The sequence below is a fragment of the Manis pentadactyla genome, chromosome 9 (assembly GCF_030020395.1).
Source record: "Manis pentadactyla isolate mManPen7 chromosome 9, mManPen7.hap1, whole genome shotgun sequence".
NCBI classification, from domain to species: Eukaryota; Metazoa; Chordata; class Mammalia; order Pholidota; family Manidae; genus Manis; species Manis pentadactyla.
The window spans coordinates 127,903,899-127,930,873 of record NC_080027.1 but is presented as its reverse complement, the minus strand read 5'-3'; the positions used below and the strand labels follow the sequence as shown (position 1 = coordinate 127,930,873).

The 26,975-nt window shown below is 42.2% G+C and overlaps 1 long non-coding RNA gene across 1 annotated transcript; it reads left to right on the top strand.

The window, feature by feature from the left end:
- The first annotated feature begins 23,993 nt into the window (after nucleotides 1-23,993).
- Nucleotides 23,994-25,537, top strand: LOC130684751 (uncharacterized). Its single transcript, XR_008999089.1, has 3 exons — nucleotides 23,994-24,092; nucleotides 24,507-24,584; nucleotides 25,312-25,537. It is a non-coding gene; the product is annotated as an uncharacterized LOC130684751 (long non-coding RNA).
- The last annotated feature ends 1,438 nt before the right edge of the window (nucleotides 25,538-26,975 follow it).

Genomic DNA, 26,975 nt, shown 5'->3' with positions numbered 1-26,975 from the left:
CCTGCATGTCTCTCTATCCTCTTGTCCTACTTTATTCCTCTTTCTAGCAGTCATTTCCACCTGACATGGCATTTATTCATCCATCCATCCATCCATCCATCCATCCATCCATCCATCCATCCATCCATCCATCCATCCACCCATCTGTCCATCCATCCATCCGTCCGTCCACTCTTATCTATCTGTTTGTTCGTTTAATTCTGCTCTCTTTTGGAATGTAACCCTATGAGATCAGGTTTTTAGTTTTATTTACAGCTGAATCCTGGCAAATCAGTTATGCAATAACTATTTGTGAAATTAAATAATGTCTCTGAGATTTTATGAACATTGTGCCGACCTGCTTATCTGGAGGTATAGCTTCCATGGGGAAGTCAGGCTCACCTACCTGTTCTCGTGCCACATGCTGTCTGAACTTTATCATGGGAGTTACGGTGATTAGAGAATGTGACCCTTTTTAATGGAAACACATTATTTGCTTTCAGAAGAAAAAAATATTAGAACTAGAAGTTAGAAATGTAGAATACTGATACATCTTTAATCATGAAACTTCAAGAATTTTAACTTGTAAAGAAGGATAAAATACCTATTGTTTTATATGTACTAAGTCAAAGAAGGTAATAACTTGTTTAACTTAGTGTTTATAGAACTTCGGTTTGAATAAATTGCTTTCTTGAAATTCACACTAAATAAAAAGCCAGTAAATAATGACTGTGTCATGAAACAATAGCTGAATATTGTCTGTCACATTCATACTAAACTCCACTTCTCTTAGGAAACTTCTGTGACTATTCTAGGACAGTGCAAGGTATTGCTTTTCTAATTCTATATTTTTTCCAGTTTTATTGAGAAATAATTGACATACATTACTGTGTAAGTTTAAGGCATGCAGCATAATGGTTTGATTTGCATATATTGTGACATGAGTACAGTAGGCTCAGCTGACATGCATCTTCTCAGATGGAAACAATAAGAAAAGAAGCAAGGAAAATAATTTCCCCTTGTGATGAGCACTCTTAGGATTTATTCTCTCAATAGCTTCCTTATACACCATACAGCACCGTTAGCTGGAATCACACTGCGCGTTACACCCCTAGTGCTTATTTACCTTATAACTGGAAGTTTGTACCGTCTGATCACTTCCCTCCAATTTTGCCTCCCCTCCCCCACCTCTGGTAATCACATCTGATCTTTTTTCTGTTTTTTTTTAGTTCCACATATAAGTGAGACAGTACAATATTTCTCTTTCTCTAGCTGACTTATTTCATTAGCATAGTACCTCCAAAATCCATCCATGTTTTCCAAATGGTATGATTACCTGTTTTTTACAGCTGAGTCATATTACTTTGTATATATACCTCAACTTCATCCCTTCACCCATCGATGGACACTTGGGTTGTTTCTGTATCTCAGCTATTGTAAATATTGCTGCTGTGAACATGGTGGGGGGCAGTTATCTTTTCAAGTTAGTGTTTTTATTACCTTGTATAGATTCTCAGAAGTGGGATTGCCGGATCATATGTTAGTTCTATTTTTAATTTTGTGAGGTGCCTCCATACTGTAGTTAGTGGGTCAGAAGCTTCCTTATATACCATACATGCAGCATGATGTATTATCGACACCATAGGGTGTCAGAGAACTCAGCTCAGTTCTGATGCTCTCTGCCTGGAAACAGCACCAGATCCCCAGGTTAAGGGCTCCCTCCTACGGGACAGCCCCCACGCCCCGCTCCAGACGCTGCTCATAAGCCCTAGGCAGTTCCCTGTGCTTCTGACCCCCTGGCTACAGATTAGAGGTTCCCACAACCTCCCCTCCTAGGCTGCCCGGGTTGTTGGTGTATAGTGGTCATAGTGGTGTATTATGATTCTTTGAGTTTCTGTGGTATCAGTTGTAATGTTTCCTTTTTCACTTATAATTTTGTTGATTTGGGTACCTTCTCGTTTTTCCTTGATCAGCTGGCTAAAGCTTGTCAATTTTGTTTATCTTTTCAAAGAACCAACTCTTCGTTTGGATAATCTTTCCTATTGTTTTTCTGTTCTCTATTTCATTTATTTCTGATCAAACCTTTATTGTTTCCTTTCTTCTGCTAACTTCAGGCTCAGTTTGTCTTCTTTTTCTAGTTCCTTAAGGCACAGAGTTAGGTTGTTTATTGGGATCTTTCTTGCTTCTTAACGTAAGTATTTATTTCATGAGTTGTCTATTAGGACTGCTTTTGCTGCATCTCATAAGTTCTGGTAAGTTGTATTTCCATTTTCATTTGTCTCAATAAGTTTTTTAAGATTTCACCTTTAATTTCTTCCTTGATCTATTGGTTGTTCAGGAAAGTAATTTCCATGTGTTTGTGAATGTTTCAGTTTTCCTCTTGTTATTGATTTCTAGTTTCATGCCATTTTGATCAGAAAAGATACTTGCTATGATATCATTCTTGTTGAATTTGCTAAGAGTTGTTTGTGGCTTAGCATATGGTCTATCCTAGAGTAAGTTCCATGTGTGCCTGAAAGTTCTTCTGCTGCTGGAGAGAATGCTCTGTTTATGTCTGTTAAATACATTTGGTCTGTGGCATTGTTGAAATCCACTGTTTCCTTTTTGATTCTCTGGATGATCTATCCATTGTCATGACTGGGGTAGTAGAGTCCACAACTATTATTATGTTACTGTTTATTTCTCCTTTGGCTCTGTTAGCTTTTCTGTTATATATTTAGATGCTCAAATGTTGGGCACATCAGTATTTACAGTTGTCGTATCTTTGATGTATCAACCCATTTATCATTATGTAATGACCTTTTTGTTTCTTTTTATAATTTTAATTTAAAGTTTATTTTCTTTGATATAAGCATAGCTACGTCTGCTTATTTTTAGTTACTATTTGCATGAAATGTCTTTTTCCATCCTTTCACTCCCAGTCTATGTGTGTTTTTAAGGCTAAAGTATTTTATAGGTAGCATGGTGTTAGACTTTTTAAAAAATCCATTCAACCATTGTAGTCTTTTGATTAGAGAATTTAATCTGTTTACATTTAAAATCATTATTGATAGGTAAGGGCTTAGTATTGCCATTTTGTTAGTTGTTTTCTGGTTGTTTTATAGCTCCATTTTTCCTTATTTCTTACCTGCTGTCTTTTTTTTTTTGGTATCAATATGCTTGACTTCATTATTGGGTTCTTTTGCATAATTACCACAAGATTTTCCCTTATGGTTACCATGAGACATACATAGAATTTATAAACTTACAACACTCTGTTTTAAACTGATTACCACTTAACTTCAGTAGAATCTGTATACTTTACACCTTTATTTCTTCTCCTCACATTTTGTGTTATTGCTGTTACAATTTACATGTTTTTTACATTGTGTGATTAATAACAGTTGATTGCATTTGTTATTTTTTTTATAAGTTCATATTTTTAAACTTTTAAACTACAGTTGTAAGTGAGCTATGCACCACAATGACCATATTTTAGAATCTATTGTTATATATTTACTGTTAGCAGTGAAATTTGTACTACCTTTTTTGTGTTTTTGTGATGTTAATTAGTACTTTTTTACTTTTGTTCAAAGAATTACCTTTAGCATTTCTTCTAAGGCAGGTCTGGTGGTAATGAACTTGTCCAGCTTTGTTTGCTGAAGAAAGCTTTTATCCCTCCTTTGTTTCTGAAGGACAGCTTTGCTAGAGAGAGAATTCTTGGTTGAATTATTTTCTTTTGATATTTTAAATATAGCATACCATTCTCTCCTGGCCTAAAAAGTTTCTGTTGAGAAATCTGCTGATATAGGATCTCTCTTATATGTAACTTCTCTCTTTTCTCTTGCTGCTCTTAAAATTCTTTCTTTGCCTTTGATTTTTGACAATTTTATTAGAATGTGTTTTAGTATATATATATGGCTCTATTATGGTTCAACTGATTTGGAGTCCTTTGGGACTCATGGATCCAGATGTCCATTTCTTTCCCAGGTTCAGGAAATTTTCACTCATTATTGCTTTAAATACATTTTCTGTCTCTTTCTTTTTCTCTTTCCTTTCTGAAATTCCCATAATGCACATGTGGTTTCTTCTCATTGTGTTTCATTATTCCCATAGGCTTTCTCCACTCTTTTTCATTCTTTTTATCTTTTTTGCTCCTCTGACTGGGTAGTTTCCAATTTTGTTTTCTACATGGTTCAGTTAACTTTTTGAAATTCTCAATGGAATTCTTCAGTTCAGTTATCATATATTTTGGCTTTAGTATTTCTGTTTGTTTGGGGTTTGTTTTTTTTTTTTTGATGGTTGCTATTTCCTTGTCAGACTTCTCATTTTGTTTAAGCATTGTTTTCCTAATTTTGTTCAGTTGTCTTTCTGTGTTTTCTTGTAAGTCACTGAACTCCTTTAAGAGGATTATTAAGAATTCTTTGTCTGACAGGTCATAGATCTTCATTCCTTTAGAGCCATTCATTGGTGCTTTATTAGTTTCCCTTGGTGGTACCATATTGATCTGGTTCTTTGTGTTGGTATCTGCATTTATATGATGTGTCTCCTCTTCCAGACTTTACAAGTCTGCTCTGGCTGAGGTAGTTCTTCACTGGTCAACTCAGTTTGGGTTTTGGGTGTGTCTGCTGGGGAAGTCTTTGGGCGGGTGGGGACTACTGTTATGGTCTATTCCTGAGAAGACAGCTGTTCAAGCTCAGGACCAGGGTGGGTGGTGTGCTACTGGCTGAGACAGCTGGATAGGGCTGCTGGCTGGCTCACCTACCCAGTGAGGCTGCAGTGAGCTCGTGGCTGCCTGAACTCTCATCAGGCTTACAAGATATTTGGGTTTGGACACTGTATTTAGAAGTAGATGGGCCACGAGTTATCTTCCCTGCCCCAACAGGAGATCAGGCCAGGTACCAGGCCTGGGCAGTCCATTGCTGGGGACCCTGAATCAGACGGGAATGTGCACCAAGGCTGCTGGCCGTGCTCTGTGGATGGAAGAACGCAGACTGTGCTCTCTGTTCAGGGCCACTGGATGCAGGGTCGATGAACAGGCTTCAGAGCTTCCCACGTGCTCTGGTTTGGTTCCTTGGTGGAGAGGCTGAAGGCCGTATTCCGTGATTGGCAGAGCTGTAAATAAGATTCCCTGCCTGGGTGCAGGGGGAGAAGCAGCTCCGTAACTGGTGAAGCTTTTGTTTTATTGACTCAAGCTGACAGGCCACCCAAGTTCCCTGGCCAAACATCCCATTGGCTTTACTGCAGATGATTGGCTGTCCGCCCTTCTCTCAGCCACAGCCCTGCTGGGTCATGCAGGTTTCTGGGGCTGTTGCCACACACCTTCTGGTCAGATGGGGCTGGAAGCCACTCTCTACACTGGGTGGGGCTGTGTCTCAGCCCCCTGCCTTGGCCGGATGGGGAAGGGATGCCTCAGGCTGCTCTCAAGTTCCCACACAGGCTGTCCAGTTGGGGGGGGTGGCCAGGAGCTAACGTCAGGCTTGGCTGTGAATTACCCCCCTGCCTGGGAGCGGTGTGGGAAGCTTCCCTGCCCAGTACTGTCTCTGCCCTGGGAGCCATCAGCTCTGCTGACCCGCCTCTCTCCTTGACAGCCACTGGGCGGCACAGCTTCCAGTCAGGTGGGACTGGAGGTCCTTCTCCATGGCAGGCTGTGACTCGGCACCTTGCCTGTGTGCGAGCAAACCAGGCCCAGGGAGGCCTGGCAAAACTCCTGTTCGATGATCCAGATTAGGCAGGTCTGCATCCCCCCGAGTCGCCCGGTCAAGCGTGCCCCTGACTTGGCCCTGCAGATCAGTGGAACTGCTGCTCGGGTTGTCACTCGGCCGCTGCCGGTGTGAACGCCACCTGCCGGGGTCCGTGTGCAGACGGTTCAAGCCCCTCCCACAGTCAGATTCCCAGTAGCTGAGCCCCACAGGTTTCCCTGCCATCCCTGTGGTGTGAGGGCAGCACAGGGGCTCCCACAAATGGACCCCAGTGCTGGGAGGATGGTTGTCCCCTCTGGGCCCTCTGGACGGCTCAGCAGAGGCCTCTCCACATGGGGCATTTGGTCAGCATGCTTCTCAGACCCTCTAAGGCGGCCTGTCCTGGTCTCTGAGGTGCAGGGCATCTTCAGCCTCATCCTCATGTCCTAGGATCCTCCCGGTGCTGTCTTGCTCTTGAATAGTTGCTTGTTGTCCTTCTTGTGGGTGGGTGTGGAGTCAGGAAAGACCCATGTCACCATCTCGGTCACTCTCTAAACCTATATTTCTAGAGTCCAAATTTGTCGAGATAAAATACCATTAACTTAAATGTATTAATTTTAAAAAATCAAAAATCTCATCTTCCTGGATAAGCCTAATGGGATTTATTTTTTCTGGTGTTAGTTTTTTCCAAGTCAAGGACCATGATTTATACTGTTCTGGCTGTTAAACCTCAGTGTCTAGAGCATAACTGATGCTTAAAATGGAATAATAATGATAATAGCAACTACCAGTACTGACACTGTTTAAAAGGCTATGAATTTATTGGCCTCTAATGGAAATCCCATGAATTTTAATCTCATTTTAGAAATGAGGAAATTGGGCCAGAGAAGTTAGGGGAAAGGCTTCTAAGAGCCCAAGGGGGACCTGGAACCATCATCAAGCTTGTGGATTGATCCCCAGGATTGGGTGATGCTTATTCATCGGGAGAGAACACGCCTGTCCTCTCTCCTAGCAGATGGGAGGAGCTGTTCTGACTTAATTTTGGTAATACAGTTGCTGTTAGTGTTTTTTCTAACACACATACGCATTTTAGAATATTTCTTGGTTGTTTTGGAGAGAAAAATATTGTATTTCAGAATGAACCCCATTAGCTGAGAACATTGTAACAGTTCGTTCTTGAGTGACATTTTTATTCTTCAAGTAATTTCTACTTTAAGTACCTTGCCTTTTTCTTGAAATAGGTTGAAGTGGTTTATGGATTAAGTCACAGTTTGGGATGAATGCTTTTACTAAGAAATAGGACAGAGTTCACCGAGAATGTGCCTCACCTAAAAGCTTTTAAGAACCATGGTGGACAGTCTAAAGTCTTTAGCCACTAAAGAAAAAGGGGAAATCTACTGAGTCACTTGATTTTCATTTTTGAGCAACAAAAAGAAACAACAAGGAAAGTTTGTAAAAGTGGTTCTTTTCCTCCTGTGGCTTAAATATCTCCCTTACAAGATAAAGACATTAGACAAAGTAATCTCTTAGTTTCCCTCTTGCTCCATGATTTTATGATCTTCAACTACAATATTACAAAAAAAAAAAATGAAAGGCATTTCTTGCTGTTACCCTCTCTAAGGCATAGAACAGGGAAGAGTGAAGATCTTTGAAGGAATAATATAAGCCTGCCCACATACTCTGAATTCTGATGGTCTCTAAATGCACAGTGTAACAATCACAAATAATGGGGGCTTTAATAAATTCAACCAAGGTTTTCATTACAACCACTGACATTTAAAAAGAATCAGCAGGTTGATAATTTTTTTTAAGTTAAAGATCAGCTGCAAATACTGTGTGTGTGCATGTAACTTGAATCAGTTATTATTTTGGAAGGCAAGCTTCCATGCTGCATATTTAGTTTCGTCTATATTTTTGTTAATCTGGACTTTTGTTGTTTTATAGCAGTAAAAGAAAACGTGACAGTGAGGAACAAAACATTTTCCTTCACTTCCCCTTCAGCAACGTTTCCGCAAACACTCACTCAATGTTTGCTGACCCTGCAGAGGGGATGTCTCCCAGATCTGCACCCAGGCTCCGACCCTGACCTCTTTGTGGCCCCAAACAGCTCTTAAAGCAACTTGCAGGGCTTCTTCACTTGGCTGTGCTGTTTCATCTCAAACTCTACGTGCCCCCAATTAGGCTCTTCCTAATTCTTCTTCTGAAATGTGCCCCCATATTCTTGTTCCCTATCATAGTCAACCCATTACTTCATCCGACACATACTGATTTAGCTCCTTCCACAGGACAGGTGGTTGGCGAGGTGCTGGGGACCGAATAGAGAACAAGGGTGCAAAGCTCCCGCTGGTATGAAACCTTCAGACGAGGAATGAACAAGAAAATGTGAAGCATGCATAAGGGTTTAACATGTGGCATGTGCCCTGGGAAGGACACTTAGGGATACCAGGGAATAACTGGGACCTGAAAGGTGCTCAAGGCCTCCCACTCCCCAGGTAACTCAGGGTAGCATCTATGGGGTCCACCTCACTTTTCTATTTACTTATGTATCCCCCTTTCACTAGTTAGTATTCATTTCAAATGTATTTATGGAATGCCCACTAAATACTAAGGACGGTGAAAATGCTCAAGATGCACAGATGAATAAAATGCATCCTCCGCTTTCCTTGGATGTTGCAGTTTAGTGAGAAGGCAGATCAATAAGCAAATAAAGTCCATGAAGTGTTATAGCTTATTGATAGGTACTTATATGGGGCTCAGCAGGGGTGAGCGGCATGAAGGGGCTTGCTACAGAATCCGCTGAAGGACGTAAAATGTATTTCGTGCCTTTTAATATCTGCAGCACAGGATCTTGAACTAGGCACTCATAGGAATGTGATTAATGGGTGTATGAATTCATTGCACCGCTGTGTATGCTGAAGTTGAGGCTAGGGAAGACCCTATTGGTCTGCTATATTTAGCCATGATTCTATTTTCCCAGATATGGTGTATTTCTCTCAGTATCCATCTGTAAGTAATTCATTATTCATAATCCCGTATCTCCCATTCTTGAACTCTTCCTTCTCTGGAGATTTCTTTCATTTTCATACCAGTTCCCTCATGAAAAGTGTTTACAGATATGCCTCTGAAGCAGTGTCTAAACACAGGCCCCTGCAGTGTTATACGGCCCATGTCCAATCCAGAATCCCAGTTTCCTGACGAATGTCCTGGTACAAAGAGCCAGCCAGCTCTGGGGAAAGTCTTAAGATTTCAATCCCAGGACATACGAAAGCTTCAGTGGTACAGAAAGTAAAACACTGCATCACGTCTCCACGCACCAACGCAGGCAAAGATCGCAAAACAAAAATCCAAATGAAATTAACTCGTCCGTGTTTCATTTCTCCGTCATCCCTTCAGCACACACATGATCTACGTTGCCCCTCACAACAGCCAGATGTTCTGTTTCCAAGACGAAGAATCTGAGCCTCAAAGAAATGGGGTGATTCCCTCAAATGACAGTGTAGGCAATGGGGGCACTGGCCGATGTGAGACTTGCAAAGATGATTCTTGCTTTCGCCTCCACATGTGACATTTTGCAGAAAGTGAAAACCCTGTCATAGCGTCCTTTCAGCCCTGTAAATGCTGACCCTGTTTATTCCTGTTAGCACGTCCATCACTGTTCTCACTTTTGCTCCTCGTTACTGAGGGCGCCTGGAAGCACTTACGTCTTGCCCAGCTTTGCTCTAAGAGCTGCCGGGTACCTTTCATTTGTAAGAGCTGTTCGGGGGTGGGGAAGGTGAACTTGTCTTTCAAATATCTCTTCAAACAGTTAAGTAATCCTTTTTGATGTGTTTGGTTCAGTTTTCTTTTTAGCTCTCTCTTTCATTTTGCAGGTTAATTATTTCTTGTTGAAACAAAAGCTCGTCACCTATATCTTCTGCTGGTGACATGATTCTAAACAGAAACCATGTCCTCAAATGTACTCGTTCACTAGAAAACTATTCCTGATGGTACTCCTATGTTTATTTCTTTATATTTCAATTTTTATAATGATGGGGAATTCAGTAAAATTAGATTTTATAAAAATATGAATGCTTAAGGCAGTGCTTTATAGAAGCCATGTTATTTTCTATAACCATCTATACATTTTCAGAATGTCCTTTGTCTCCCTGATAAAATATATCTAATATGGAAGTTGATAGTCTTCTTTTTAAATCTACTCTTTAAAAATTCAAACATCTGCCTAATTTATCATATTCATTGTAGACCCTGTAAATTTGATGGCAAGGGGAATCCAAGAACTTTCCAGAAATCTTAACACTTCCATCGCTAAGAATATTTTTTAATGGGGTTTGTGAGCAAGAAAAAGAAATTTGATAGACTGCAAGTTCATAGGCAGTTGATAACTGACTAGAAATATTGATTTTTTAAAATACAGCAAATTGCAAAGCTCTATTAAAAATGACAGCTAGTCAGCCTGTCACTCTTGAGAACTGGAACTAAGTTGCTTGTTAAACATGACTCCTGAGGGGCAAAAAGATAACTTTTGCAGAATTGGACCTGGAAAGCAGTGTAGGACCCACTTTTTCTTTTCATCTCTTCCTTAAACCTGAGATAACGAAGTCTGCGGCCGGTCAGGGTTGTAATGCTCTCCCGACAGCTGTTAGAGTGCAGCAGAAAGAAGGAAGAAGATACCAAATTGGAAATAATGATAGAGGAAAAGCCACAGCCAGAGAATCCCAAGAATAGAAAGCAGAAGCCTAATTGTAAGGTCTACAGCCACTGGCTTGCACAGAAGCACCCCAGGTCTGAGGTCCTCTGGAGTAAACCTTCGGTGATAACAACACAGTCCACAACAGGGATATTTTATATTTACGGTTTATTCTCCATTATTGCCAGAGGCCTCAAATCCCGCAGAGTCAAAATCCCCATTCACTGCTGCCTGCCGGGCATTTGACAAGGGCTCTTGTAACGGGACGCAGATAAGCACGCACGTGAATAAGAAGTGCAGGGGCCAGCCAGGCGCCACCGGCCGCTGGGCCGCCAAGGGGAGGGCGGGAGGGACACAGGGAAGGCACGCAGTGACCCTCGGTGCCTCGAGGCATGGCTTCAAAGGTGTCAACACCAATTAAATTGTAAAAGCTCTGCCAGCTTCTGAGGAGTCATCCAGACAGCGACAAGACGGTACACGATCAAAGGCCGGGACGTGATTCCGCGCGGCCCACCCTGGACCCAGTGCACACGGGCAGGCCTGGCGACGTGCGACCCACGTGTATGTCCTCGGACGTGTGAACCCCCTGCCTCTGCAGCTCCAGGTTTATGCTGGGGATCCTGAAAACCTCTATTAGCAGGCAGATACGGTGGCTCCCATGGGAGAACTGCCCGAGCCTGGCTGTGACTGGACAGGCACCGTCGGGTGTGCCCACAGAGGAGCTGGAGGGAACTGCGTGGGTCCTGGGCTGGAGCTAAGCAGCGGCAGGTAAGCATTCCAGCAGCAGCATTCCGGGGGGCTTTCTCTGCCTGGGAAAGGCTGCACGGAATGTCCCCTACGGGCACAGGGCACTCAGAGGGCAGTGACCCTGCAGGGGGCTGGTGCACATAGTAACGGCAGGAGGCGGGCCACTCAGCACCTCCTGCTGGGCCTGGGAGCGTGCTCATGCGGCTTCCGAGGAGGCGCTGGTTCCCGGCAGACACCCGCATCTCAGTCCACGAAATGACGTGTCTCTCTCTCTCTCTCTCTCTCTCTTTCTCTCTCTTTTCCTCTTTCTTGCCGGTGGGTAACTGCAGTAGGTATGACCGATTTGCTGGGTGGTCTCAAAGGGACAGCAGAGTCAGGGAAGAGGAGAAATGGTTCTGCATCTGGGGGAAAGGCAGGGAGGGTTGTCAAGGTGTTTGTCACATATTTCATTGTAATTTTCTTGGTCAACTTTTCACCCACCAGATCAAGAAAAATGCCTGGGGTTTGAGCTGGATTCATGCTGAAAAGCAGATTCTCATGACGTTAAAGTTCCACACATGGTCATTCTTTAAAAAACAACTCAAAAAGAGTACTCGTCTTTTTCTTTTTTTGAGAAGAAATACCACTTAATACAAGAATTTAGAATATGATATTTTTTTCTGAATCTATCTGAATGCTCTGAACAGAATTAAAGTTATCCTTTTATTTTGAAGGAAACATAACCTGACATAATAATGTAGCATATTATTATGAGCTTGAACCTAAAATTAGTTAGATTACTTATCGGGCAGTTTCTTTTACAATGTAATAGCTCTTTAGAAAATAAATTCAATAGCCACAGGAGAGGGAAAATTGGGGAACACATTTATTCAGATTGTAGTATTGATCCTGGTTAGTCAAGATGGGCTAAGACAGGCTACAGTACCAAAGGAAGAAATCTGAGGGGCTTCAAACGGAAACAGTGTTTCACTTATAAAAATCTTTTCTGGGTCTCAAAGCCCCCCCCAGAGCGGCGTTTCCCCTGCCTGTGGCCTCCCGTGGCCCCCTCACCAGCGTGGCTGCCACGGCCGTTACCGGCAGGTCCTGCACTGAACGGGGGGACACAGTTCTCTCGTGAACCCCAGGGGAGGGGTTGGCTCCAGGAAGCAGCAGTAACGCCATCTATACCCTGCTCTTGTGATAACCAAATATTCTTTCCTCTTCTCCCTCTGGCCTACATTCAGCTCCTCCACAGAGACCATGAAACACTTTATCCGGCACCAAGTCCAAGATCTTAGATAAAACTGTGGCTTCTCTTGGGGTGGTGACATATAAACCTAAAAGTCATTTTCTCCATAGACTCTGCAAAAGTAAGAATGACACTGAAATTCAGCCTGGACCTGAGGGTGCTCCACGATTAAGCCCTACGTCTGCCCTGAGAGAAGATGGCCCGTTTCCTGTCCTGGGGAACCCCTGGCTCCACACAGGCAGGCCCCATTCCTCCTTCATTGTCTCTGCACATCTGCAGCGAGTGCTGGGGAAAGTCCTTCTTGAGGGACAGGCAACCTTCCTAGCCTGTCACCTGCTGAGATGGCTCGGGCACCAGGTGTGGCTTCAGCCACCGACAGCCCCAGTCCCTCCGAGGCCGGTCCCCGGCTTGCGTGGACAGTGAGGTTCTCTCAAAGGTTTTATAGCTTCTTATCTATTTGATTCTATACAGCTCCATGCCCACAGAGTTTTCTGAGATCTGCTCCCTGGAATATTTCTGTGTAATTTCTCTCTGCCTCCCTCTCTCCCCACATCCGCAGTCGCTCTTCCATCACGTCTGTTGTGCTTGACGGGGAGAGTCACCCACTCAGTCTCTTTGCCTTGGCTGATTTTGGCCAGTCTCAAGGGTGCTGGGGTGACCTCATTTGGATCATATCTTCGTTCTGAGATACCTTAATCCATTCTCAGACTTTCACATGGTGTGGTAGCCATATGCCTGGCCTGATTTGTGCCTTAATACTTGGATTTCATTTTTCTGCTTTGCACAAAGCAGTCTGAGCAGTTGCTTTTTCCAATCCTACTAATCCCCAAATTTCTGTCTTCAGTTTATTTTTATTCCTGATTGCTGACTAGCGTATTCTTTTCTGAGATGATCTCTTTTTCTTTTTTATGATACATTGACAATCGCTGCTGATAGCAATCTGCAGACACTTGAATTCTCTATTTAATCTTTCTTGAAGAACAACAGGTTTATTTTGCTTAAAATGTGTCTTATAAATGATCAGAGGTGATAATATTGCCAGATGATTTGCTACTGCACCCGATGATTGCCGTCTTCTCGCCTCTGCAGGAGGTGGCCATCCACAGCCACTGTCCCTGTGTAGGATCAACATCAAGCCTATGCCACATATTCTAGAGATTTTGTCATGGTGGCATCTAATTCTAGGATAAATAACTTGTCAGCATGGCTTTGTTTAGGTTGTACCAACCAATAACCCCGACTTTCAGTAGTTTACAACACAAAGATTCATTCCTTTCTCATGCTAAGTGCACTGTGAGCTCAGATAATTCTCAGGGCGTCTGAGCGGTTCTTCCTATGGTGGCTCAGCATGTACTTCCTCAGCATTGCGTTTCCCAGCAGCCGTGGCAGGGCAGAAGGTGGGCACAGAGATGAGTACCAGTGATTAAAATGCTCCTTCCTGGAAGGTGTGGATATAATTTCTGCCACATCATAACTTCTGAGAGTTATATGATGTGCCACATAACTTCTTTTGTGTCGGCAAGAAGAACTGAGATCAGGAACAGAGGGTGTATCCACGGAACATCCTGACTCTGTGCCTTGATGAATGGGAACCCCATTTTAAGTAACAGTTCCCGAACCCCTACTTCTATGAGCATTTTTATTCCTACTCTTTTGTAATCATTACAATAGTCCTATGACAATCTGTGCATATTTATTAACTTGTAAAATTACCTAAATGTTTCGATATAATTTTTGTGAGTGGTGTGTATCTTCTACTTTTTCAGATTCCAACTTACTTTACAAATGGGTGCTATAAAATGTTACTCAAACTTTTCCAATAATGATGATCAGGTATGGTACAGGAACACTCTCTACCTGTCCTTTCTTAATTTAGTGATATTCTGTAATTGTGACATTATTGGAAAAAGGGTCTTTGCAGATATAATTGATTAAAGATTCAGAGAGGAGGACAGCATCCCAGATTAACATGGGCCCTGGCTCCAATGGCCAGTAGTGAGGGAAGAGAAGAGAAGGGGAGAAGATATCCAGAGCACCTTGATTTTGGACGTCGGAAGATGAACTGATGTGTTTTATGTCATCAGGTTTGTGGTGATTTGTTACTTTAGCCCTAGGAAATTAATACAGTGTCCACCTGAGCTTTAGGCTTTTAAGAATAAAGGATGGAATGTGTGTGCTTGAATATTACAGTTACTGACCTAAAGGAACAGTGGAGAATGAATTGGACATGATACAGTATAGTGGGTCCTAGGTTTGAATGCAGATGATCTCAGTTCCAGGTTTAACATTTGAAGTGGTTAGTTATTTAACCATTAAAACAAATCAGTTTCTTCATCCATAAAAGGAATACCATAATAAACCCTGCCCTGCCAACTTGGGGGATTGTGACAAGGAAAGTTTTATTTCTATTTCTCACTGGCTCTCCCAAGTCCTCTGCTCTAGTAGATTTGAAATCAACTCTTGTTGGGCGAGAAAGTTTTTCGTTTTCTGCTTTTTGTTATTTTTTTTCTTCTTACTCCCAGACCTCCCCATGGGACATAAAGGCAACAAAAAATGTCTGAGGTAAAATATAACAACACTTTCTTTACAAATCCTTTCTTGTGTTCTGCATAGGTTCTACTTAATTCAAAAACACAGGTATTATAATAGAAATGTAATAGCTCTACTGTATATATAAAGCCATCTTCCTGTTGTGGTTTTGGTTCTGTTTAAAAGGAAGCTGACACCATAAAACAATGCAGTTTCTCATTTGAAACCAGTATTTCCTATACTGAGAACTGCCAGGGATTAAAATAATGTGTAATGGTTGGAAGCACACTGTTTCCATAGTAAAAAAGAGCACAGCTCTTAAAATGTTAAAAAGTCAGCACTTTAAAATTCACTTTAAATTTTGCAAAATGAAATTTCACGTCAATACCTGTCAAAGAACAGGATAATACAACGTAACATTCTCAGTGAAGGAAAAGTCTGAGAGTTAAACGGACTCATTGCCTGTCGTGCTGTCTCTGCTGGCTCACTTCCTGTTTCTTCCTCCTCCCTGACCAAAGATGCCCTTTTTTATTTGACCTCATCTATGTTGCATTTTAATATGCACAGCAGCACAGCCCGACAAGGACCAAATTAATTTAACACAAAAGTAGCGAAATTGCCATAACTGGATTTCTTAGAAACAAAATGTGAATGTGAAATGCCATCTCCTGGAGCGCCAGGTATTCGCATCAAGACTGTGTGAACCACTGATGGGTTTATATTTTTATTTTCTAGTTCAAAACTGATGTAAATAAATAAAGTGTTGACTAGTCTTGCAGGTTATTAAATAAACACAACTTATCCACAAAAAAATTGATGTGGCTTACAAAATTTTATTGGTTAACCTCCTCAGAAATCTATCAAGATGTACTCACTTCCTTATGACCATCCATGCAATTACATCTAGAAGATATAAGCATCTGTTAGATTAAGTCCACATTGTCCACTGACTTAATAATCAGGGTTATCTTACCTTCCATTTCTGTTTCCAGTGCTTATGTTCAAAGGGCCTTTTCAGTTTTGAGTGGTAGAAAACCAACTCAGATATCTGTTAACAGAAAAGGTCATTTATCATGTCCTGTAATTGAAAAATGCAAACATAAGTTCAGGTATGGTTTGATCCAGGAGCTCAGGCTACATAACTCTCTCTTTCTCTTTGTCTTTATTCTTCAGTTCCCTCCTAGTCACTGCTCTTGCCCTTTATTAACATTCTCTCTACTTCTCTTTGGCTTCCTTCATGGGAAGTGTATTGACCGCATGAGGTTTAGAAGGCCTAGGCTTCTATCATCTTAAGGTTGGCAATCTGATTAGAAAGTTCTATTAACTTTTCAGACAGTTAACAGAAATCTTAGGGTTGATTTTGATTCATAGTGCCTGGGTCACATGCTTATCCATGAAGTGACCGCTGTGGTCAGGTGATACAATATTCTCATTTGCAAGGCCTGGGTTATAGGCCCATCTTAGAGCCAGGGGACTAGGTTCAAATTCTCCCTGAGTCACAGGAACCAAGAATAGAAGAGAGTAGTTTCCTGACGACAAATCTGGATGCAATCATTAAAAAAGAAAGGTTAGGGAAGGCAGGTGGCCGCAGGGTGCGCTAGGGAACTGTGGTAGACAGCAGTAGAATCGTTATGGCCGTAGAGCTGTACACCCTTATTTATGGTAAGAATGCTTGATTCACTGGTGCCACTGCCCTGAGAATAGTGGTGGAAACCGCACAATTGCTCAGTGTATGTGCTCCGCTCGAGTGGGCATCAGTTTTGTTTACAGACGTTCAGTTTCAAGTAAGAAGATCATAAGAAAATAAAACAGAAGACTCTTCAAATTGATTGGGATTTTACTGGATAAAAGAAATAGTGCTGTTGGTAGATGGGGTCAAGGTTGAAACAGAATGATTTCTGAGTGACTCTGAGCACCTACCTAATCATTGACTTCTTTTTTCCCCCACTTCCAAATCCTTGAGAATTTTGTGTAGACAGCATTTCTCCACAAACACCTAATAAAAAAGGGAATAGGAAGGAGAGGAAGAGAAGTTTAAATAGACTTTTGAGCTGCCGCCTGGTTTTTATCAAACTCACACTCTGATATTCATTAGCCTGCCTTGATGTCTATTAGTTCCCGTGAACATAAGATAGTGCTTATTTTAATGACTGCTGAAGACAGGCTTGTTTTTGAAGCCAGTAATAATTTTGAACCATTTAAACTTAATCTGTGTCGTCTCTGAAACAGTTAAAGGACTTGCTCAGTTCAGTTTCCCATTGGCTGTTTGTTTGAACTTGAGGATCATGAAGAGACCTAGAAATAACACATTGAAGTGAAAAGTTTTTAGATCTCTTCCATGCATGCAAAAGAACAAGTTTAATTCTTCAGCATACATTTTCAGTTTATAATTGCTGATATCACAAACTATATTGAATGAAAATGTGTGTGGTAAACATCCTTGGTATAGCTAATATTTGAATGAGATAATATAACAATTATTTTGTTAAGGTATGCCTAAATGCTTCACAAAGAGATTCAATCTTTCTGTGGGCAAAATGTATTTGCTTATACAAACAAGTTAAACACCAAAACATAAGATTTTAAAAAGAATTCCAGAACCTACTATTGTAATGGGACATTACATAATCAGGATATATTTGTTGAACTAATACATTTTTTGTAGAATTCGATTGAGTAGGATTGGAGTCGAGGCCTGGTCAGCGGGTGGGAAGGAGAGAGGGAGAGGGCCCGTTGGGGGGGCGCCTGCGGGGCCAGTTGGAAGGCCGGCTGGGCAAGAAGGCGGGCGGAGGGGAGGCAGCGGGTGTTCCAGCAGGAGTGCCACAGACAAGGTTGGTGAACCACCAGGGCCCGAGATGCCTGAGCCCTGGGAGGAGGGGCTGTAGAGCTGGGCCGGGAGCAGGCAGCCGCGGAGGGCACTGCCCCCGTAGGCCGGGCAGGCCGGGCAGGGCGCCCTGCAGGCCCTACAGTTCTTGCTTTACATCATTTTTTCTTCCTACAGAGATTGATAGCAAGAGGGGTGTGTCCACTGTCCACCTCTGGATTCCGTGGTCATGTCTCCTCACTCCTACAAGCCTTCTCCGGTGCTTCCTTGTTTGGACAAAGTGAAGTCCAGCCCTTCTGCCCGCTGATGCCTCTGTCCTTCACACGGTCTGACATCAGCTCCTCAGACCACGCTGTGTTTATTGTGCTGTGCCTGAACTCCTCCCTCCACGCTAGCGACCAGATCCACAGCCAGTTGTAAAGATAACTCACACGCCTCCTCTTCCATAAAGGTTTTGCTAATCCCAACTGCTTCTATATCTTGCTCTCAGGGAAAACATATCCTTTTTCACTCATGATTTTAAAAAACACTTCCCTTTTTCTATCTTTCTCATAGCTTTTCTCACTTCTATCTTGAATTTTGATTATATATGTGTGTGTGTGTATATAGATTTGTAGACATCCGTGGTATATAATATGTATGTGTGTAGATATGCATGTATGTATGTATTTAAATCTCATTACTAACTTTTAAGAACTAGACAATAGGGATTGTCTATTTATATATTTTATTAATTTCTTCTTCTAGTGCCTTCTAGCACAGTGCTCTGTACTCAGAGAGAGTATACTGTATTGTTGAAAGTATAGACATATACTATCTGCAAACAGGTATTTTCAGGGAGTTAATCCACTTAAAAGAACCATGTTAGGCTTTTCAGAATGGCAGTCAATTAGTGAGGCAATTTTAAATTTGCTGTTGAGTAGTGATCAGAACAGAACAGTAGACCTCTATAAACTACTTCCCAAACTGCATACCCTTAAGAGTTTACTTTAAAGAAAGGTCTTGTATTTAAGTAAGAATTTATTTGGCCACATGTGGTGGAAAAAAGTCTATAATAGATCTAACTTATTTTCAGTAACTGTTACCTCACCTTTAAAAAGCTTGGTGAATCTAATGTGATTGTTTCTGGATGAATTCATAAAATTAAGTCAACTCAAATGTCAATACATCTCAAATTTTATTACACATTGCCCACATAGTCTTGGATTACTGAAGTTCATCATATATTTCATTTTTCAGGCCTATAGTCAGATTTCAGTCTTTCTGCTGGTGCCAGAAGAGAAAGAGCTTTGGCAGTAATGTTCAGTGGAAAAATCCATTCTTGGATGTGTGAGGACACAGGACACGTGTGACTTTAACAGACAGGTTTAGTGGGCAGTTCGGCAGCAGAGAGATTAAGAAGCTGAACTCAGTAGTTGCATAGACACTGACGTTATTCAACTTCTGGTAAAAAGCATTGCATAGGTTTAAAATCTGGTCCACTTTCAAGCATGTTACAGTAATTCCAGCGGTACATTTCAGCTTGTATAATCATAACCATATTCGGTGAGGACTTGGAAAAATTTATCAGAAGAAAAACATGATCTAATATGTTTCGCTATTTTCACATTGCAAAACAATGTTATAAAGTCTATTACTTGCAATCTGAAAGGGAGTGAACCATTTACTATATTGCTTTTAAAAGATACTGTTACTTGAACTGATTTTTGGAAAGAAATGTTACTGGGCAACTTTTGGAGGAGAATTACCCAAGGGCTGTATTATCTTTAGGAGTTGTTACTGGTCCTGCTGGCTAACGGCACCAGCACCTGTGAGTTTTCCAGAACATTCCACAGCCTGCCCCCTTCCTTTGTCTTCCTTCCTGCCTCCCAGTTTCCCTTCAGCCTCTCATGCTGTTCTCGTTCCCGTCCGACTCCTTTTCCTCTTCTGCTTTCCCTGCTCCAGCCTGGATCAGTGAGCCTGGACCACTACTAAATATTCTGCCAGAGATACAGAAAAGCGCAGCTGTTGTTTTGACATTTCAATCTTTGTTTTTCTATCCTTCCCTTTCTCTTTCTCTGCTGCCATCTCTTCTTTTGTTCTTTATTTTTAGGGAAATCTGGTAATTTTCTGGATAGCTATGATTTCTTCAGGCTTTGGGGTAATTTAGTATATTAAAAACATTCATTTTTTAAATCATAAAGAGTTGGGTTTAATCCTAGCTAAAATAACATAATCGGCATTTGTTTTGAAACCATTATTTCTAGTGTATGTGTATATATGTATGTGTCTGAACATTTTAATTTTCATAGAGCTTTGGGCTCAGTTTCCACCCCATGTTGGAACCCCCTTGTGCAGGGCTCCCTCTTTCCCTGGGGGCCGGCCACTCCCCAGCATCTCCGTGTGAGGGGTTCTCCTTCCTCTTCTCTCCCTCTTACACGGAGGCTCTCTTTGCATTTGCATTTGACAACTGCCTCCTCACCACCCTTTTTCTACTCTTCCCCTTTGCAGCCATTTGGAAAAGGCAAATTTTTGTTTTTTAATAGGAAAGCACTTCATATGCTATAAATATGTTTACCATTAAATACTCAAGGAGAATGCACAAAGCCACTAAAAATGACTACTTTTATAAAGTGGGACTGAGGATGGAAGATGAGGGAGAGAATTCTAGAAATTAAAACTCGCTGGATTTAAAGCATATATATTCACATATTAATTTAATTTAGTAATTGTAATAATAATTATTGTTTAAAAAACTTTATGAATCTCTTTTCAAAAAATGTAGTCACAGATTTTTCAGCTTTTTCTCATATAATAATTATTTTTAGACCCTGCTCCTTAGATCCTTTTTCTTTTCTTTGTTTATGCTTCTTTCTCTGGAAAGGTACTTGACTGTGGCTGCCAGAATGGAATAAAGTGGTGAATTTATTTTATGGAGATTTAGTTGTGAGTATATTTATAGATCTCTATGCATTTATTTCATACGTGCAAATTAGACAGCATGCAGCCCGCAGTGGGCCTCTCCAACCTTAATAGATGCACAAGAGAAATGACGACAACCACTGAAAATTGAACAAGAGAGGATGTTAGTAGAAAAAGTTGCCTTAGGCAACAACATAATAATAATTTTCTACACAGAATGGACATAGGATCTTGACTTTTATATTGTGGGTTTCCTGACCTAATCGTCTTGACTGAATGGAGAAAAAAATCTAGTATATTATTCTTCTAAAAATAACAGGACAAAAAAAATAAAACACGCTTTTTAGGATTCTTAGTATTTTTTTAAATACACCCGATTCTTATTGGTTTGTAACAAAAAAAAAATTGGATTGTATTTTTCTTGAGAAACATCTTGCTTATTTAAAATTTTTAATTTCACTAATTAAAAAAGACTTTCCCTTCAGTGATGTTGAAACATCTAAAATAGTAGCACTAAGAGGGTCAAGAAAGTGTTTTCTCCATCCCCCCAAGACCAGTGTTTCAGGGTGAGATACTGCAGGTGCCGTCTGAGACTGTCACGGTTTCACAAAGGTAAGGAACAATGTCGCCATGTCACCTCAGGTTAAGAATTCACCATCTTCCCAGGTTCAAGACGGAAGCAAGAAGGCCTTGGAAGTGGTCCGAGGGTGTTGCCAGGCAGGAGGCCATAAGGCAGGGCCCTGTGCTGCTGCCGACTCGGTGAGTCAGCCCCAGACAAGGCCACGTGGAGTCTCATGCAACGACCGTGGCCTGGAGCCAGCCTGGGGGGCTGGTTGAGGAGGGGGTGCTGGACCTGGAGTCTCGGTCCAGTTCTAGCTTGAACCGAGTTGGCTGTGTGTCAGTCAGCCTCTCTGTGCCTCTTTCCATCTGTAAAAGGAGGAGATTCAAGTACATCAATAATAGGCCTTATGCTTCTGACCTTTGGTGATTCTGGGGACTTACTGGGAAACCTGAAAGACAACATTCCGGGAGAACCATCAAGAAGTCCCGTGGTGGGGCACAAACACGCTTCTGGGTTATCGTGTTTTCTTAAAAATGTTAATAATTATTGTTACTAGCTTTCTTCTCTGTTGCATAGTAGGCAAGAGATAGTCGTGAAGCAAGAAGATAAAAAGTGATTGGATTAGAGACCGGCTATGCCAGCAGGTCAGAACACAGCCCTCCTGTCCCCCTTTACTGGTATAAATGGTTATATAAAGGGGTTCTCGACTTGCAAAAATTTTTTTCACTTCAGTATCTGTGGAAAAATATAGGCAGAGAGCTAAAAATGAGTCTGTGAGTATTCATGATTGAAAATAGATGAAAATGGTTCTAAATATCGAATAATTCCATGTTTGTTTTTTGAAAAGTTCGAAATTGTCATGAAATTCATCAGCATTCCAAATCCATTCGGTATTATTGGGCATTGATTCTTGGTGAACTTGCTTTAAAACGTGCAGTGTTTTCTGTTCAATTCAGTATTTCTGCAGACTTGGTTTTACCATTAGAATTATGTGCATCACACTGTGCGTGGAAGGGCTGAATCTGGAGCCAGCAGTCACTCCCCTCTGCTGTCGTGCGAACACAGTGCACTTTAACACAAAATGGTTCTGAATAGAGCTGTTCTTAATATATATTCAATGGGAAAGGGTCTTACCCTTGTCAACAGCATTCTATTGGTTAAAGAAGAATTTCAATTTTGAGATTGTTGGGACATCATCTTTGTATTTTCAAATTACAGTCTGTAGCAATCAGCAAGTTAAATTATTTATGAAACGTGAGAGGGCAATCTATTTTCTGGAAAATTCTTACGGAAAATTTGCAAGCTGAGAAATGCTTATTGAGAAAGAGCATTCAAATAAATAGAGAATTCAGGGTGATTTGATGGACAATGGCCAGCACCCACGTGCTGTGGGGACAGTCTTTTGGAATTAAAATGTGTTCCCTCTTTCAACCTATGCCTTAGAAGGAAAAACCTAATCTTCAGAATATGAACCAAATACGAATACAGCTACAGAATAATACAGCTCATTTTATCACTCTTTTTAGTGAATTCTTCTCATGGTAGAGATTATTCTGGAATAATAGTTAAAGAATGTAGTGTGGCTTGGTTTGCACCCTTGCCCACTGGAAACAGGCTGGCAGGCTCGTGGGGCCAGGCGCTCCCCTAAGACCAAGAGCTTCCTGGTTTTATGCTGGCCAGAAATAACAGCATGGCGTGTTTTTATAATATTGCTACTTTTGGGTAAAAACAGGAAAGGGAGAGGCATGTGAAAATGAAATATTTTATATGAACAGAAACAAAAGAAAATGCACAAGTTTCCTTTCAGTTTCGGGAAAATTAAATGGACTCTATTTATCCAAATTATTTACTTACCTGTTTTTGAATAGGAAAACTATCCTCATGTGCTCTTAAAATATAAACTTTCTGCTCATTTTTCTCTCTGAATCTAGGCTCCCACGCTGAGGTGACAACGCTTGATGCACCGCTCTGCCCTACTTAGAATATTCACTTTGTGAGAGAGACACCAGTGCCTGCTGACATCAATTCTCAAGTTCAGATCTGGTGTCTGTGTACTCAGGGGATTTTTCCAATATTTCTTAGGATTGAAATAGGTTACCTTTTTATTTTTTTAGTATATCTTTCATCAGCAGCAATCAAGATTTATCAGATAAGTATTATTCAGCATTAACTGCATATTTTTTCCCAAAGCCCTAATTCTAATATCTTCTAAATGGCAAAATAACCTCCTATTGTTAATAAATACAGCGTTATTTCTCACATTCTGGACACGAGAGCGTCACCATCTCAGTGGACTCTGAGACGGCCCTTGTCCTTTCCGTGTTTTCCTCTGGGGTGCCCTTTCTTGGGGAGGACAGTCCACACCTCTCCTGTATCTGGCGATCGTGGAGTTTTCCTCTCTTCCTTTAGAAATGGCACCAGATTTTCTTCTGACCCAGCTCCCATTCCCCCAGCATGCCCACCCTGGGCTAACCGCGCACACCAGTAAATGCTATGCTTTTTCTTTAAGGCTTTTCTAATTATTCATTAAAAAGAAAAGCTGGGCTCTCGCCGATCACCTACAGGAGTGTGGCTCTCCATGGTTACCTGCCACTCAGCGCTCCCGCTCCGAGGAATGCTGATTAGCCGGGCGAACGCAGGGTGACTGAGCTGGAGAGACGCCTGCCGAGGGGCAGGTCCGCCTTCATTCAGCGCAGTCCTGCCACCTGAATGGAGGCGGCGTCCTGACATCGTCAGGGAATAAAAGGAGACGCGAGGGGAAGGAAAAACAAGATTCCATATGCCATTTTTCACTCTCTGTTCTAAAGTGATTATCAAGATGTGACCTGGATACCGCATCACTACTTTTAAAAAGGGGCTTTTGTCGCCGTTAGAGACAGAGCTGAAGCCTCTGCCTGACGGCGACCCTTACGGGGGCTAATCTGCCTGAACTGCATGAAAGTAAACCAGCCGGGACTCCAGGGCAGAGGATCGCGGTGAGCGTAGTAGGTGTATGTTCGGGGAAAATGGTCTTCCGCTTAAATAAGGTTGTATTGAAACCAGACAACTGACCCCATAGAAATGTTTCCCGGTAGTTTTTTGGAAGATCAGAGGGAAAGTTCTTCGTACTGGATTGTCCACCAAACACACACAGATAATACTTGACATTTAGACAGTTTCGTGGATAAAATCTTAGACCATCATTTGTAGTGAAATTAAAAAATGAAAATAATTGTGTCCCAAACAGCTTTCATCTTCTCTTCAACTCAATTCTAAATATTAATGTGGGAAATAAATAGTTGTAAAAAGATAATATATTTGACATAACAGGGCAGGAAACCCACGCCTATTGAAGTGTGAAGGCTCTTAGTGCGAGCGTTCTGACCTCAGGTTTTTTCCTTGCACCCCAGGTAGTGTTCGGTATAATCATGGATCATAGTGTTTTGGGGGCCCCGGGGCCATCAGACAGAACGATGTGCAGCCTGGAGGTAAGGCTGGGAGACGCTGTCCCTGCCCCAACCACACGGTGAAGGGCGGGCAGAGCAGGGAGGGGAGGCCACGCCGCTGACCCTGAGCCCATCATTTGGGTCAAAGAATTCACAGGATCGGCACACTCACTGGCTCTAGGATGGGGCGGCGAGCGAACGGGCCCCACAGGCCAGGGGGCTTGGGTCTCATCCTTTTATGCGATTCTGCGTCTTCACTGCAGCACTTGGATCTACTCCCAGACACCCACATGTATTTGCAGAATGAATAGATTCATTCTTACGTTATTTTAACACAGTTTTTATATCTCAAACTGCACTCAGATATTTACAGTGCCGGCCCACCCAGTGAGATGAGGCTGCAGCTTTTTCCTTTTTGTTCGTGTGCCTGTGACTCAGTCTGGATGTTAAACTGGGTGTGGGGACTTTGACAAAGGTCTGTTACTCGAATAACTGGGAGCCACTCTTATCCTTACTTAGTCATGTGTTATAGGCTGGTTACTTTTTCCTTCAGAGAAGTACTAACAACATACTTAAGCTACACATGTGTGCACACACACACACACACACAGAGTCAGAGAGAAAGGGTCACATGTGAGAATGGGAGAAACAAATGGAAACAAAATTCCAGCCCTATTAAGTGCGGCAGCTACCGTATCCGTGGGACACAGGTGGTGTAATTCTTACAACAAATGCATACGTTTGATTTTTTTTTCCGGATGGTTTATAGAAACGTATTCGACTTGGAAGTCTGCTCTGTCCCCTGGCCGTCCACCCAGCTGCCTATCTGTGGGAGAGCTGGATGACTGCTGCTGCCATAAACACCCTTGAAATCTTCAGGGTGACATGGCTGCTTCTGCCTAAAACTCCTCGCTCCATGCCTCGTGGTCAGCGCAACTCCTGAAACCTTTATATGAAAAAGTCTGCAAGATCTGTACCCCAAGCGAGCCATCCACAGCTTTACAACATGTACTGGTAGCAAACAAAGTAAGTCGGTCTAGACATGTGAGATTCAAGTCCTCCACCCCTGCAATTTCCAGCTGATTGTATCTAGCGCCTGTTTGCCCACAGCCACAGTGTGCAGCGTGCCTGTCAGGACCCTGGAAGCTGGTCTCATCTCTCTGGCACTATGTCTGATACTTTATACACATTTCACAGATGAGGAAGCCAAGTTTCAGAACGTGTTAAGTGATTTTCTCAAGGTCACATAGTGTATGAAAGAGCTGGGACTTATATGCAGACGGCTCCACTCCAGACCTCTGCTCTTTCCCAACACTGAGCTTCATCACGATTCTTAGCTACGCTCTCCTAGCCTGCTCAACACACAAATCCACACGGCGCAAAATCACTTCTCTTTAGTGTTCTGATAGTGTTCTGTTAATTTGTATGTGGGCAACATTACCTGTAAGTGTGATTCTTCCAACCCTTGGCCATCCTACTGTGCCTGGGACAGTCAGGGAAGACTTCCTGAGACAGAGGCCGCACAGCTGACCCTTGGGGAAAGGAGTTCGGGTAGCAGGAACAGGGGCACATTTCCCATGAAAAAGATAAGCTTTATGTGTTTGGAGAATACGTGGAGGCCCCAGGCACCTGAAGCAAACTGAATGGGGTGAAGGGCAGGAAAAGATAAGGTCAGAGAGATGGGAGCCCTTGTGGGATCTTGTAGGCAAAGTGAGGGGTTCGTTTTATTCCAATTGCAGTGGGAAGCAATAGCAGAGGTACAAGCAGGGATGGGCAATGATGCCGTTCATGCTTTAGAAAGACCGCTGAAAGGGTGAGGTATCAGGGGGCAAGGGTGACAGGAAACGGGCTCTGTTCCGGACAAGGGATCCGAAAGTCAGCAGTGGGGAGGGTGGGAGGCGTCAGGTTAGGACACGTGTCAGAGGTGGTGCTGGGCTGACCTGTGGATGGGCAGCCGGGGGTGTGAGAGCAAGAGGGGAGGGACACCGCTGTCTAATGGGTTCGCCCTGAGTGTGGGTGGGGGATACATACCAGTGATAACTGAGGTAGGGTCAGTTTCAGGGACGTTTTTAAAGTGGTGCTTTTTGCATAACATATTCTCAATACACATTTAGTTTTTAAAGACTTAAGGAGGGCTGGAGATTTAGGCTGTTTGATTTGTAGACATTCAGTGACTATTTCCCTGTGACAAGAAAACAATGATATGACCTAATGTGAAACATGGCTACTGTTTTAAGCTGATACAAAGTAAAACAAACCAAACCCAACAAAAACCAGTCATAATTAATGGTAAGGTGTGTATCATTGTGCCATTTGGCGAGCAACATTTATTCAGAAAATAAACAATAAACAGTTGTGACATTTCTTCTTAAGATCATTTGGATAGGCTTCAGGAAATAAACCGAGAAAAAGCAAATCAGTAGCGAAAGCTTC